Here is a 14,128-nt window from a genome sequence, read left to right as displayed (position 1 = left end):
TGTCAATTAATTTCATCTGATCTAGTGAGTCATTTAGAATTGACATTTCTTTGCTGATTTTTTGTTTAGAGGATTTGCCCATTGGTATTAGTGGGGTATTAAAGTCCCCTACTAAGATTGTATTGGTGTCAATTTCTGTGTTGCTAGACTCCAGAAGTATTTTTATGTATTTGGGTGCTCCTGTATTGGGTACATATTTGTTTATCAAAGTTATTTCTTCTTGTTGGATTGCTCCCTTTAGTACTAGAAAGTGGACTTTCTTTTCCATTGTTATTTTCTTCACTGTTAGATCTAATTTGTTAGACATAAATACTGATACCCCAGGTTATTTTTTCATTTCCATTCACCTAAAAAACCTTTTTCCATCCCTTCACCATCAATCTGTTTGAGTCCATTACTCTGAGGTGAGTTTCCTGTAGACAGCAGATATATGCATCATGTGTTCTGTTTTGTTTTTTTGTTTTTGTTTTTATCCACTCAGCTACCCTATGTCTTTTGAATGGGGCATTTAATCCCTTTACATTTAAAGTTATTATTGATAGGTACTTTTTTGTCGCCATTTTTATTCTTTACCCCTGTGTTTCTTCTTCACTTCTTATTTTTTTCTTTTTATAGCGGACCCTTTAGCATTTCTTGCATTGCTGTTTTGGTGGTAATAAAACCCTTAGTCCTTTTTGTGTCTGTGCAGCTCCTGATTTTGCCCTCAATTTTGATTGACAGCCTTGCTTGGTACAGTATTCTTGGGTTCAGACCCTTCCTTTGCATGTCTTTGTATATTTCATTCCATTCCCTTCTGGCCTAATGTGTTTCTGTTGATAAATAAGTCTTTAGTCTCATGGAGATCCTTTATAGGTAACTTTATGTCTCTCTTGCTGCTTTTAAATTCTTACTTTGTTGTTAGTGTGTGCCAAGTTAATTATAATTTGCTTTGGCATCAGTCTTTTGGGATTCATTTTGTTTGTATTCGTGTGGGGTTTTTCTTCCCAATATCAGGGAAATTTTCTGTCATAATTTCTTCAAACAGGTTTTCTATTCCTTGTTCAGTTTCCTCTCCTTCTGGCACTTCTATTATATGGATGTTGTTTCTTCCTGTTGTCCCAAAATTCCCTTAGGCTCTCCTTCTGTTTTTTAATTTTTTTCTAGATGCTGATCTGCTTGGGTATTTTCTCTTCCCTTGTAGCTCACTTATGCTGTCCTCTGCTTCTTCTCGCCTACTGCTGATGCTTTCTATTGAGTTCTTTATAGCAGTGATGTCATTTTTCATTTCTTCTTTGTTCTTTTTCATTTCCTCTTGGGTCTTATACATATTGTTGAATTTGTCTACCATTCTTTTCAGCAACCTTATCATCATTTCTCTGAATACTTTCTCTGACATATTGCTTGCTTCTATTTTGTTACTTCCTCTTCTGGTGATGCCTTCTTCCCTTTCATATGCAGGCTGTTTCTCTCCCCATGATCTCTCTTCTGGTATCTGTTTATGTATCTCTCTCTCTCCTGTGTTGATTTAAAGACACAAAGTACAACACAACTAGGCACAACACATAAGGCACTGAATTCAAATGTATTCACGATACAAATAATCCCAAATAAAGGTGACCACCATAGAAAAGAGATTTATGAGATAAGAAAATAAAGAAGTGTAAAAATAACATTGAGAAAAGGGGAAAAAAGTAAGAGATAAAAGAAAGAGAATAAAAAAGAAGAGGGGAACTATTTGTATGGGGAGAAAACTTCAATAGAATAACTAATCCAAAAAAATGCAAACAACCAACACCAAGAGATGAGTGAAAACTACAAAAAAACAATTAATAAGAACAGACCCAGAGATAAGGAGCCATGGGTCAGACTGTTGGACCTCAAAGGAAGGGTGGGGATAAAAGGGAGAGATTACCCAAAGGACTTATGTGCACACATATGAGCCTAACCAGTGGTCAAGGACAAGAGGGGATTGGGAGCATGAGTGGGGGTGTAGGGAAATGGAATGGGGGGTTGAGGACAAATATGAGATACCTTAATCAATAAATAAATTAATAAAAAAGAAATAGATAATTAAAAAAAGAAGTGAGGAGAGAAAGAAACAGAAGCAAAAAAGAAACAAAAACAACAAAAAAGCAAACCAATCTCACAAAGAAGCACAAAAAAACCCAATCTAATCAGCAATCAAGCAAACAACAATAGGAGAGAAAGCATGGCAAACAAAAAACCAAATAAATACCTAGAATAAAAACAAATTAGAGCAAAAAAATTTAATAACAATAAACAAACAAACAAACAAAAAAGGGAACAGAAAAACCACAACATTTGGATAGGGAAGAAGGAGAAAAGAGAGGTGTGTAAGGACTTAGAGCAGTGGATCAGATATTAAATATATAAGTAGGGTGAATTTTTAACATGGGGTAAAAAGAAGGAATAGGAAACATCTAAAGCAGGAATAGGATAAGAGAAACAGGCCAACAAAAAGGGAAAAATGAGGAAGAGAGTGTTGGCATAAGGTTAAGTTGAGATAGAGTAAAATGATGCTAAAGGAAAATTGAAAATAGAATGTAGAACACTAATCCAAAAATAAAATAAAATTACACTCGTTTTTTTAAAAAAAGAAAGTAAAATGGTAGTAGTAATAATACTGATTAAAAATAAAAATATAATAATTATAAAGGTAAAATCAAGTGAGGAAAGAAAATAATTTCTTAAGTAAAAGATGAAAAAATAAAAATGTGCAGTAGTGAAGGTCATTCACTTCTACTGTTTTGTTTGGCACACCTGTTTCCTGTCTGGTAATCAGGACAGTATTGAAGTTCCTTGCATTCCATTGCTCCTCTATGTTGTAAGCCACAGTCCTGATTTTCAATCAGGCAGTATTTCTTTGTATCTTAGACTCCTTTATTTGTGTTTACACAAGAGTCAATTTCTGATTCAACCTCTGGGTGGCAGTGTTTCTGGATTGACATATAGGGGTATAAGTCCTCTTTATCCAGTAATTAGGTTTTGTTTTCCCTGTCGCACTTAATACTGGTTTGGGAGAATGGACTGCCCCAGAGCTGGTTCTCTGATTGTTACTCCCCGCTCTGATCGCCAGGTTCCACAAAAACAACTTTCCCCTGCAGTCTTTGAGGATGTCCCTGACTGGGTGATCCTATGTACTGAGCTTACTAATCAAAGCAAAGACCTGAAGAGAAAATAAAGAAACAGAGTAAGTAAGCGAACTTGTGACTTTTACCCTCTGGCACTGCGTGCAACTCTGTGAACGTCTCTGTGCATGTATTTTTCCCCCGGCAGTAAACAGCCAGTATACTGGTAAAATTTCTGGCTTTCTTTTTTATCCCAGTCCAGCTATGGGTTGATTTTTACAATTCCCTTCTGCTATCAGCCCTGTGGATCCCCTTCCACATTCACAGATCATGCTAGCCCCAATGGCCATGGATTTTGTGGAGAGTAGTCTTCCCCTGAACCTCTAGATCCCATTTTGCATGTTTCGCTCTCCTCCCTGGATCACAGACCTCACCTTTTCCTAGGTGAAATCTGACCTTTCCATGAGAAAGTGCAGAACTCATCGGAGTTCGCATATTTGTGCTGTTTGAGATCTGGTGTTCCTGGGTTCTCAGCTGTTCCCCAGGTGTTGTGGTTGTAGAGTCTCAGGCTGTAAAGTACCCACAATATTTTTTATTTTATAATATATCCCTAATATGCAAATAGACCAAATAATGGAACAACCAAACAACCAAACAACCAGTTGCTATGATATGCACTGACCACCAAGGGGCATGCACAGAACATGTCGGGCATTGGCAACAGAGCATGGAACATGGCGGGTGCCAAACACAGCAGGATGGTGGACCTGGTGAGCAGGGGTGCCAGACCAAAGTGGGGCACCAGTTGCTGTCATTGGGGTGAGCCTCTGGTTGTTATTGAAAGTTCTTTGCTCCTGCATGCCATGGTCTCGCCCAGTGTTTATAGCTGTTGCTGGTGCCAGCCCCACTTTCACCCACTGCCGGCACTGGAGCCTCTGATTGTACCCGTGCCTGCTCCTGAGGGGTGATGGGGGCAGCAGCTGCTGCTTCCACCACTGATGGCACCAGCCCCGCTCTCACCTGCTCACAAAGAAGCACTGGCCCCAATCCCTCTGCACCATTAGAAGGTATGAGTGGGGTCAGCACCATCAGTACAGGGGAGCAGGGCTGGCACCATCAGTGCATGGGAGCAGTGGCAGCTGGAGCAGGTCTGCCAGCAGACAAGGGACTGGGTGCCATGGCAGGAGAGGCCAGGCCAGGGTGCAGAGGATGGGCTGAGACCCACACCTGTGCCCACTGCAGCCTCGCAGCCCACAGTTCCTCCCAAGGTGCACAAATTTGTGTACTAGGCCTAGTAATTTTGTAAAACTGTTTGCTATATATTATAATGCCCAGCAACTTCTTTTTGGTTTACAAACTAAAATTGTGGACTATTTTAGATTTGATGTTAAATTACACTTTATTCTCATGTTTTTAATGGGGGACAAACCCATCATTGGTTCTAATGACCTGTATTATATAAATTACAGTCTAACTTACAATGAACAATTTTAAATGAATACAAATTACAGATGTTAGTTTTTCCCTTTCAATTCCTGGAGGGAGGTACATGAGCCTCTAACTCAGTTTTCAGGCAACACCTTCTTGAATTTGTTGTCAGTAGCCCTAGGTATATGTGGTGGTCTCTGACTCTGCAGTTGCTCATTTCACACACCAACAGAAGGTGTTAAAATGACAACACAGGTAATCTGAGCTCCATCTCTAAATTCGGATTCATGGATCCATTTTCTCCATTAGTCAATTGAATGTGTCTGCCTCGTCCCACTTCCAGAAAATGGAGTGATTGTAGTGTGATTCCTTCCTCTTTGTGTTAGAAACTCCAGACATTGACAAATAGCTCCTGACATCAAATCCTTGGTTTTGGTTTCTCGAGGCTTCTCCCACATCCAAGTATGGGGCAACACTAGCCATAGTCCAAGAGCACTTGGATACCACCAGAGTACACAGACCCCAAAGGTACTTTGTGGAAAAAGTGTACAAAGGAGACAAGAGAAGCAGCCACATCAACCTACTCTCCTGATGGCTTCCTATTCAGTCCTCATCTTCTTCCCCATCCTAGAACATCTTTGTTGCCTCTAAATTCAGATCCTCCTATGGTCCTTTATGCTCAAAATTAATGTTAACTGCTGCTCAAGGTAGCTTAGAGATGGCTTCCAGAAACTAGGAAGAGAACAACCTGAATTTAGCTACTGGGTACATTTATATGCAAGAAATAATTACATTTTTCCAACTTATTTAAAAATTTGACAAAAATGTTTTTGGCTACTAGTTTTATTTTATCCTATTCTCATATACTGAAAGCCATTATCTGTGAGGCATTAACTTGGTTTCATAGCTCACTAACAGGCCACAGTACATAATTTGGACCCCGCAGAAACTGTTCTTTCTCTGACTCTATACTGTTAACAGTTTGGGTTTAAATTCTTGGTTGAACCAATTAGCTCTTGAGACTATGAAAACATGAGTGGTCATCTATGCTTATAGCTTCCAAAGGATGAGCAGTGACATTGCCGGGGAACTTGCTCAGTTCATACACATTTGTCCTATAATTTCAGCTGAGGAGATACACAGATGCAAACAATAATGCTATTGTAGGCCTACCTGAGGATTCTGTAAGAGCTGTTGTACAGTTCCACTAAAAAAGAATTTTTTAATAACCAAGGATATTTGTCTATTTCTATTGAAGCATGAGGTGTCTCATAGCTGTCAACAAAGTCCAAGGAACATCCTTGTTCTCAGAAATCAGTTTTCAATTGTTCTGTAAAATTTTACATAAGATTATGTATAGCTTTGATAATAATTAGGAGGTAATTAAATAATAAAGGGGGAAGTGTTGGATTAACTTTTATACTTAATTAGAATGAAGACCATTATCATTGCCATCATCACTGTCATCATTATCATCTTCAATAATTTACATCGATCATATCTCCATAATAGAAATTTGGCCCAATATAAGATGACATAAATGAGTTTGAATGCCTCTAATTGTTGCTGAAACTCACAAGCTTATATTGATTCATTTTAAGTTTTCAAGCCACCCAACTTATAATTAGTTTTTAAAATTTATTTTATGAATGCTAAAAACCAAGCAAAATTGTTTCTTACTACTTGTTTAATTTTTAATATCTTACATGTTGGTTTTACGTCAAACCTGTGGCATTGTCTTTCCCTGATATGTATTTAGTATTATATTAGGACCCTTTTACAGTCATTGGTGCCAAGAGCTCTATTTCTTTAGGGTTATGTTCTCTTAGGCACCTTTTTTTCTAGAAAACTTTACCTAGACATCACCTTTACCCTGTGGTATAGCTGCTAGTGCTGCCTACATATGTGGAACTATGTTGAATGTGAAAACAGTACTCAAGGCTAACCCAGTCGTAAAAAACAAACTATTTATCAGTCTGTATGGCACCAATCTCAAACTAGTTAGTAGGTATACAAGTCATGTGCCAGCCAAGTCTCTATGGACACTTGGATTCCTGAGAGGAGAGACCCTGAGACACAAGTGACCAGGAAACACTCTGTGGCTTAGGGTTGGTGGCTAGTTGCTAACCAGCATGGACATATTTGAGCACCTGGTAAAACCATCTCATATTTACTGACTTCATGTACAGGTCTGGATCAAGCCCATTGAAATCACTGCTTTATTTCTGGGAAAGGACATTTTTTCATGCCTAAGTTTACTTAATGCAAAACAACACTGCTTGGAGGTATCTTAAGCCAATTCTGACTCTAAGATTAGTTTTTAGGTTTCCTCCCCAGTGGCATGGACTGATATGGCTGTTATTTTTCTGAACTGCATCCAGGCTTACATAGAAAGCATGTACAACCAAAGAAAACACTGAAGTCTTTGATTTTCCATATGACAGTCTTTAAAAATAGGTTTGAAGGACTTTATCACAAGTATCCTTCTTAACTTGACTAAAGGCAGACTTTGCACATTTATGCTTTGAAGAAAATGAGTGCAGAATTACAGATTTCATGGAAATCAGAGGTTATGACCCATTGGGAGGGTGACTTGCTCTAACATGGAAGAAAACATCTCTTTTTGTAATGCTGTTTTTTGTTTATTTCTAGGACATAACTTGAGTTGCAGCTTATCAAATAGACTCAATTGCTTATTTTTTAACCCCCTTTTTGTTTTCCTTTTTACTTCATAATGTAATATTGAATTGATCCAAATCTGAGAATTTATTTAAAAATAGCCTGAGGGAAAATTTTGCCTGGAGACATAAGGGGACAAAGAGATAGAGAGTGAGCAGAATGGGCTTTTTTTCTTAGGTTTGCTGTGATTCAGCTGAAATCCCGAGTAAATGACTCAACTTCTCTTTGCTTTATTTTCCCATTTGTAAAAACACTTTTAATAATACCTGGGACTGCTGCCTGTGAAATAATATTTTTCTCCTTGGAAGAAATTATATAATATATAATTCAGCAATACACTTCTTTAGATTTGTACTAATGTGCCAGTTTACTATATGTATTTTGGGGGACCAGCATTTTGAAAGAAATCATTTGATTTTCACTATCACTTGAGCTTATCAGCTTATAATGACCACAATAGCTGTGTGTGCAGCAAACACCACTTTTATTTAGTTTGCTGCCTCCCACTCCACTAGTTAACTACACATGTAGATGACTGTTCAGCTTCATTTTTATATATTTATTTTGGCTAGTCATATCAGATACACATTTCAATAAATTACCTTAAGTTTTGTTTCACCATCAAAGTGACATTCTCTGCTGTGCTCCAATCAAAGCGGGGGGGGGGGGGGGAAGACAACCTATCAGAGTTATTTCCTAAGTCTGTGTATGTGGGTCAAACTCTCACATGCCTCTGACTATTGTTAGAGACAATAATGATTTATTATAATGTGCTTTTTATGCCAGCGTGTCCCGAAACTCTTTGCAACTGCTCATATAAACAGGAATTACTTCACCCACCTCTGGAATTGGGCCACCCTTTTACAAATTTGACAGCTATTCTACAATGCATAGAACATTCCACACAGTCAAGGCCTGGACATGAGGGATAAACTTCATCCAACTGAGATCACCTAATATACCTAAAAATTCTTGGCTGAGTCATGCTTTCTGTGAATATTGGTTAAAGCATTTATATCCCCCTAGGAAAGCCAGTCAAATTCTGTTTAGTGCTGGCTCATGGTCACTTGCTAAATCATTAGATGTCAGACCATAAGCAGTGTCTCTGAAGTGTGGCCTGATGCAGAAGTGAGGCAGCAAAGAGAGGAGGCCTTGGATAAGAATCATGGTGACCTGACCCCTGCAAGAATCATTGGAACTGGGAATGGCCCATGGTTATAGAAGACTGTCTTAATTTTTCCTGGTCACTGGTAAACTATGTTCTCTGACTTCAGAGACACTTAACACAAATTCATCAGCTTCAAGTTTATACTGTACTTCACATACTTACTCATAGGTACCACAGTATCTTAGAGAAAAACAACACTGCAGAAAAGTGTTTTTTCTTGAACCACAATTTCATTAGCAAAGACAGCTTCTTCTTTAGGTGAAAGAAGAACTAAATTTACACAGGAGATAGATCTTTTCTGGGTCAGTTTTAATTTAAGGAAAAGCAAACCTGATAACCACGTATTTGCCTCATCCTTCTGTTTTCCCAGTGCCATGGGATTATTTTCATGGTTAAAAGAGGGGAAATAACACAAAATACTAGGACACAAGGAGGTAGTGACAGCAGTACTCACAGAAAATTATAACTGAAAATGCATACATTAGAAAAAGAAGAAATACCTCAAATTAATAGCCTTAAGTGTACACCTTAAGGAACTAGAAAAAAAATTAAGTTAAACCTAAGACGGCAGAAGGAAAAAAACAAGATGAAAGCAGAGATAAATAAAAAAGGAATAGAGAAAATAAATGGAAACCAAAAGTTGTTTTTTGGGGGAAGATCAACAAAGTCACAGATCTTAGCTAGACTGACTAAAAGGGGGAATCATTATGCACATACAAATTTGTAACTATGTGAAGTGATGGAGATTAACTAGACTTTCTGTGATAATTATCTATAATAATAAAATCATAATATGCTAATTAGACTAGACATCCTTCTGGATAACCTTCTGGACAATGTCGCTGTGACAGGGGCTAAGGCATTCACCACCATGGTGGGGGCCCAGCCCCTTCTATGAATTTCGTGCATTCTGCTTCTATTTTCACAATACTTACATATATTGAATTGTTATGTTATACACCTGAAACTAGTATGTCAATTATCTCTCAATAAAATTATTTTCTAGTACTCACATTAAACAAAGTGAAAAAAGAGGTGAAATTAACTTTATATTTTATTTAATCCAATATACTCAAAAATTGCCATTTCACTAGGTAGTCAATATTACAAATTATTATATAAAAATACTAAGCCTTAACCTATAAAAAAGAGGGTAAGGATTGGCAGCAGGGACTTATTTTTTTTCATTATAGGTGTGCAGTGGTGTCAGGCTAGTGTCTTCATTCACCAGAAACTGTCTTAGTTGATAGGGTAGTGGAGGCTCCAAGGTCATTCCTGAGAGGCTGTGTGTACAGGTCAAATAAAATAGCATGCTTTCCATACCCCAGTTATTTTTCTAGAAACAAAAAAGTATCACAAGCATCAAAGGCAATCTTATGTGGAAAAGAGCAAGTTGGGGCTGGGCTGCAGAGTGGAGGGCTGAGTTAAGCTCAGTAAAGTCAGGTGGTACCAGCAGTGGTGGGATAGAAAGATTGGCTAACCAGGGTCTTGTTGCACAGCCTTTGCTGGTGAATCTGTCAGTTTACCATTCTGAATCACTCTCTAAGCCCAGCAGTTCCATATTCTCCAAATTCAGGAGTAAAGCAGTTGTCCCAAGTTGCCATGTCCTGGTGACAGCTCTGACTTTCCACAGAAAATTCCACTTTCCCACTTAGCTCCAAATTAAATATTTACTTTATTGATTGTATAGACAAATGTGGTTTTATTAGGACATTTATAAGAAATGTATAAGCAACCACTAAGATGTTACTTCTACCCCATGAGGTTTCAGGGACATGGCCAGGTGACATGTGCCTAGGGAGTAATCAAAGGCCTAGCCCCAGAAACATCATCTTTGACCAGACACTTAAGAAGTGATGGGCTTCTGTGGATGTGTCAAATTCTGTACGTTTTGCCAAGATTATCCTCTTTTTCTCACCTGCAATATCTAATCATGGAGTCTTAATGCTTTGTATTGTCTTCCATTCTCCATGGGCCATCATTAGAGACATGGTTCCTTTCTTATTTGATACACTCCTCATCCAATTTCCACAGAGCCAGCAAGTTATTTCTCCAGATGCGCCATGATGATTTCCACTTCCAGAAGGGCCCCCACTGCTCACAGAGTGGACACCAGAGAAGCAATGTAATCTGGGGAGGACCTTTCTAGACCTATGTCCTTTAAACTCAACCTGCTCTCTAACAGAATATGCTGAAGCTACCGAGACTCCTCCCAGACACCTGGCCTTCATGCGAACAACAATCTGATTACAACTTCATGAGGGACCTTGAACCAGGTCCACTCAGCTGAGTTGCTCTTGAATTGCTGTCCCATAGCACTGTGATAGAAGCATGTCAGTTGTGTCATGCTGTTACATTCTGGGAAGATTTTTTTTACCAAGCACTGAACCCCCATCCTGACCTGGTGTTCTTATATATCAGGAGGACACAGCACTGCTGCCATGTTGCTCAGAGTGGGCAGAACTGTGGACATGGCCACCGTGATGCACACTTAATTCAGTCAGCTGGCAACGACACTGTTCAAACCAATGTCTAAAACATGGTATTTTCTATGTGTGTTCAAGCAAATGGATATTCAGAGATATTGTGTTCTCATAAATTCAAGAACAAACAGCATGAAAATGAAAAGAGATAGGGCAAGCAATTTGTGAGCACAAGGTGGAGAAAGAAGAGAAGGGAAGAGGACCTGCTCACTAGTTGGTAATTGAAGAAAATCCATTGTCAGGGTCTCAGCTGGATTTTCCCTTCTCTACGTCAGGAATGGACAGCAAAGCATAAAGTAGACTGAAAATGTTGTAAGTCCCCACAAATATTGGACAGTGTTTGTGTTTGTGGGGTTTGCGTGGTAGCAGTAGGTCAAGTGGTCAGGGTACTATATAATCCTATTGGAGAAATAGCTCAGATTTTAGGCCCCATCCCCTTGGCATTGCTCTACATTAGTATAGCTGTCCTTGAAATCACCTCTGGAAGGGATAAGGTAAGGAGAAAGCAAAGTCTATTGCACACAGCCTCTTGTGTGTGACCTTCAAGCCTATAGCCTGGTGCTGAAATGTGACTGAGATACATTGCCCCCCTCTCCTCTTTCTCTGCTCTCTTCCCCCTGTTGCAACAATACAAGTTGTTCACTCTGACAATTACTGGGTCTCTGTCAATATGTTTTTGGTATTCACAACTTCCCTTTGCTATGAATACCTGTGCGCAGGAGAACATTTCACATGCCTTCCTGACACCTTACTTGATATGCTTTCTCACCTGGGACATCATTATTGTAAACCTGTCCCCTAACTGTGGAAGGAAAAGACTCTACAGTGGTTCTGAAGACAATAGGAAGACCTCAAGAGGTGACACAAAAAAAATATTTCTCTGGTATGCTAGTGAGTTGTGATTGAGCAGGGGATGAAGCTGGAACTTGGGGGATCAGTCCAGGAGTGTAATAAGGAAATCCTAAGGAGAGATGTTGGGGTCTAATCTAAAGCCTTGGCTAGAATAAATGGTACCTGAAAACTGCCTGCTTGTCCCTCCCAACATGAGGTTAACATGATGAGGATGTTCCTCTGTGACTTATTCAGTGACCATCTGTGTACTTCTTGTCCTATTGTAGGTGCTGTACTAGGCCTGGGATGGGAAAGAGGAGTGGACTGAGTTCTGCCCATGAGGAGCCTATGGTCTTATGAGATGGTCTTGCTAAGACTGGCAGAGCAATCTCATTTGCACCATAATTATGCATTCCATGCAGGCTTAATAAGATAGCAAGCACATGAGATAAAAGCAGAATAATTACTTAAAATTGAGGCAGAATACTTTTTTTAAAAACCTGTAGATATTAGCATCTAGTGACCCAGAGGAGCACATCAAATAAGATATCAAGTTAAAACCTTCTTTCTTTGAGTGAGGAAAACAGTTACTCTCTTCTGTTCAAACAACCCACCTTAAATGTTTCTTCTAGAAAATACCATTTCCATAATCAATGTAAGAACAATAAGCACTACTTAGTATTTTTATTATTTATTTATTTACTTTTATTTTATTGATTATGGTATCACATAATTGTCCTCATCCCCCTGATTCCCATCCCAAATCCCTCCCCACATATGCCTCCACCTCCCTGTTGTCCATGGCCACTGGCTAGGCCCATATGCATGCACATAAGTCCTTTGACTGATCTCTCTCCTTTACCCCCACCCTCCCCTACTTTCCCTCTGAGGTTTGAGAGTTTGATCGCTGCTTCTTTTTCTCTGGGTCTGTTTTTGTTCATTAGTTTATGTTGTTCATTATTTCCTCTAGATGTGTGAGATCATGTGATCCAAGAAATACCCTTGTAAGAACTGAAACTGAGACAAGCCATAATGGTATTTTTAATCTTCAGAATACTTTATACTTACCAATTAGTAAAACAAATAAATGAAACACAAAACAAAAACCATCAAAATATTAGATATTTTATTCTCCAGGAATCATTCACTTTACAAAATAACTGCTGGCTTGACTGTCTCCTCTTGAGCTGAACCCTGAAGGCAGAATTGGGGAGTTCAATTACTCCTCAGCAGGATCAGGGCTGATCCTTGAGAATGGAGAATGCTTGAAAATGTGTTGACCACCTGTCTCAAAAAAGTGAAAAGTGTTAAGAAGTACAAATTGCCATGTATAAAAACAGTCATGAAGATATAAAGTACAGTATAGGGAATACAGGAATACATTCAATCTATATAATAAAAACCCAGTGAACATTACAGCGAAACAGCCAGAAAGACTGGTCCACAAGTCGCTATGATGCACACTGACCACCAGTCGCTATGATGCACATTGGCTACTAACTGAGGTCCAATGCAGGAGGAGGGGAAGGTGTGCCCTGTCAGCACAGCCAAGGGTTTGGCAAGCCTAAGAGAGGGCGGCAAAGGATTAAAGAGAAGAAAGACAGAGAATAAGCTGGGTCTAGGTGGATCTCCTGTGCCTGGCTAAGGCCACAGAGAAAGATCCAGATGGCAAGCTAAGCCTTTATTTTATAGCCAGATGTAAATAAGGTAGTGGTCACCATAGTTAAAATATTCTTGTGAGTTTCACTTGTTTTGGTAGCACTTGCTGCACCTCCCACAGCCCCTTAGCTACCCTGATAAGATCTAGGAAGTGTCATAAGGTCAATCTTAATTATGCTAAGAGGGCTGTGCCCTCTAAGCTTGGACTTGTTTGTGGGTTGGCCAACACATCAGTCCAAGGCTTAACCCTATAGCAGCTATCTACAGGAAGGGGGGTGTGCAGTGAGGCCTGAAGGCACATGCTATGGCCCAGGAATCCCAGGAACTGCAAGCCCAGAGCTTGCTTTCCGATACAAAAATAAACTGGGAGAAAAAAAAAAAAGTGACCCAAAGCCATCACCCTGGAAAGAATGGCTTCAGGAGGGAAAGGCCTCCCTAGGCCCTCACCTGGCCTGGCTGGCACCCTGTGGGCTCATGGGGAATCACTATTGACATGCAGGAAGCACAGCCCCTCTTGACTCCAAAGCCTGTCGCATGGCAGCTGCTCCCTGTACAGCTCTGTGGCAGACGCAACACTTCAGCCACATCAGCTCTCTACTTGCAGATTCTGGTTTCCTGTCCACCCCTTGGTATACTACCTATTCTTGGGGGGGTGGCTTGGACCCTGTGGGTCACAGGATAGCCAGAGGGTAGCAGGACACAGCCACCAGAGCTGACTGGGCATTGATTTGGCCACTAACTGAGGTCCATGTGCAGCCAGGTTAAGAAAGGCCCACTGATCTCTATGTTTCTCCTCCCATCCAGAATCAAAA

Source organism: Pipistrellus hanaki, assembly GCF_964339955.1.
Source record: "Pipistrellus hanaki genome assembly, chromosome: 3".
Classification (NCBI taxonomy): domain Eukaryota; kingdom Metazoa; phylum Chordata; class Mammalia; order Chiroptera; family Vespertilionidae; genus Pipistrellus; species Pipistrellus hanaki.
The sequence above is the reverse complement of the archived record's forward strand: the minus strand, read 5'-3'. Positions refer to the sequence as shown.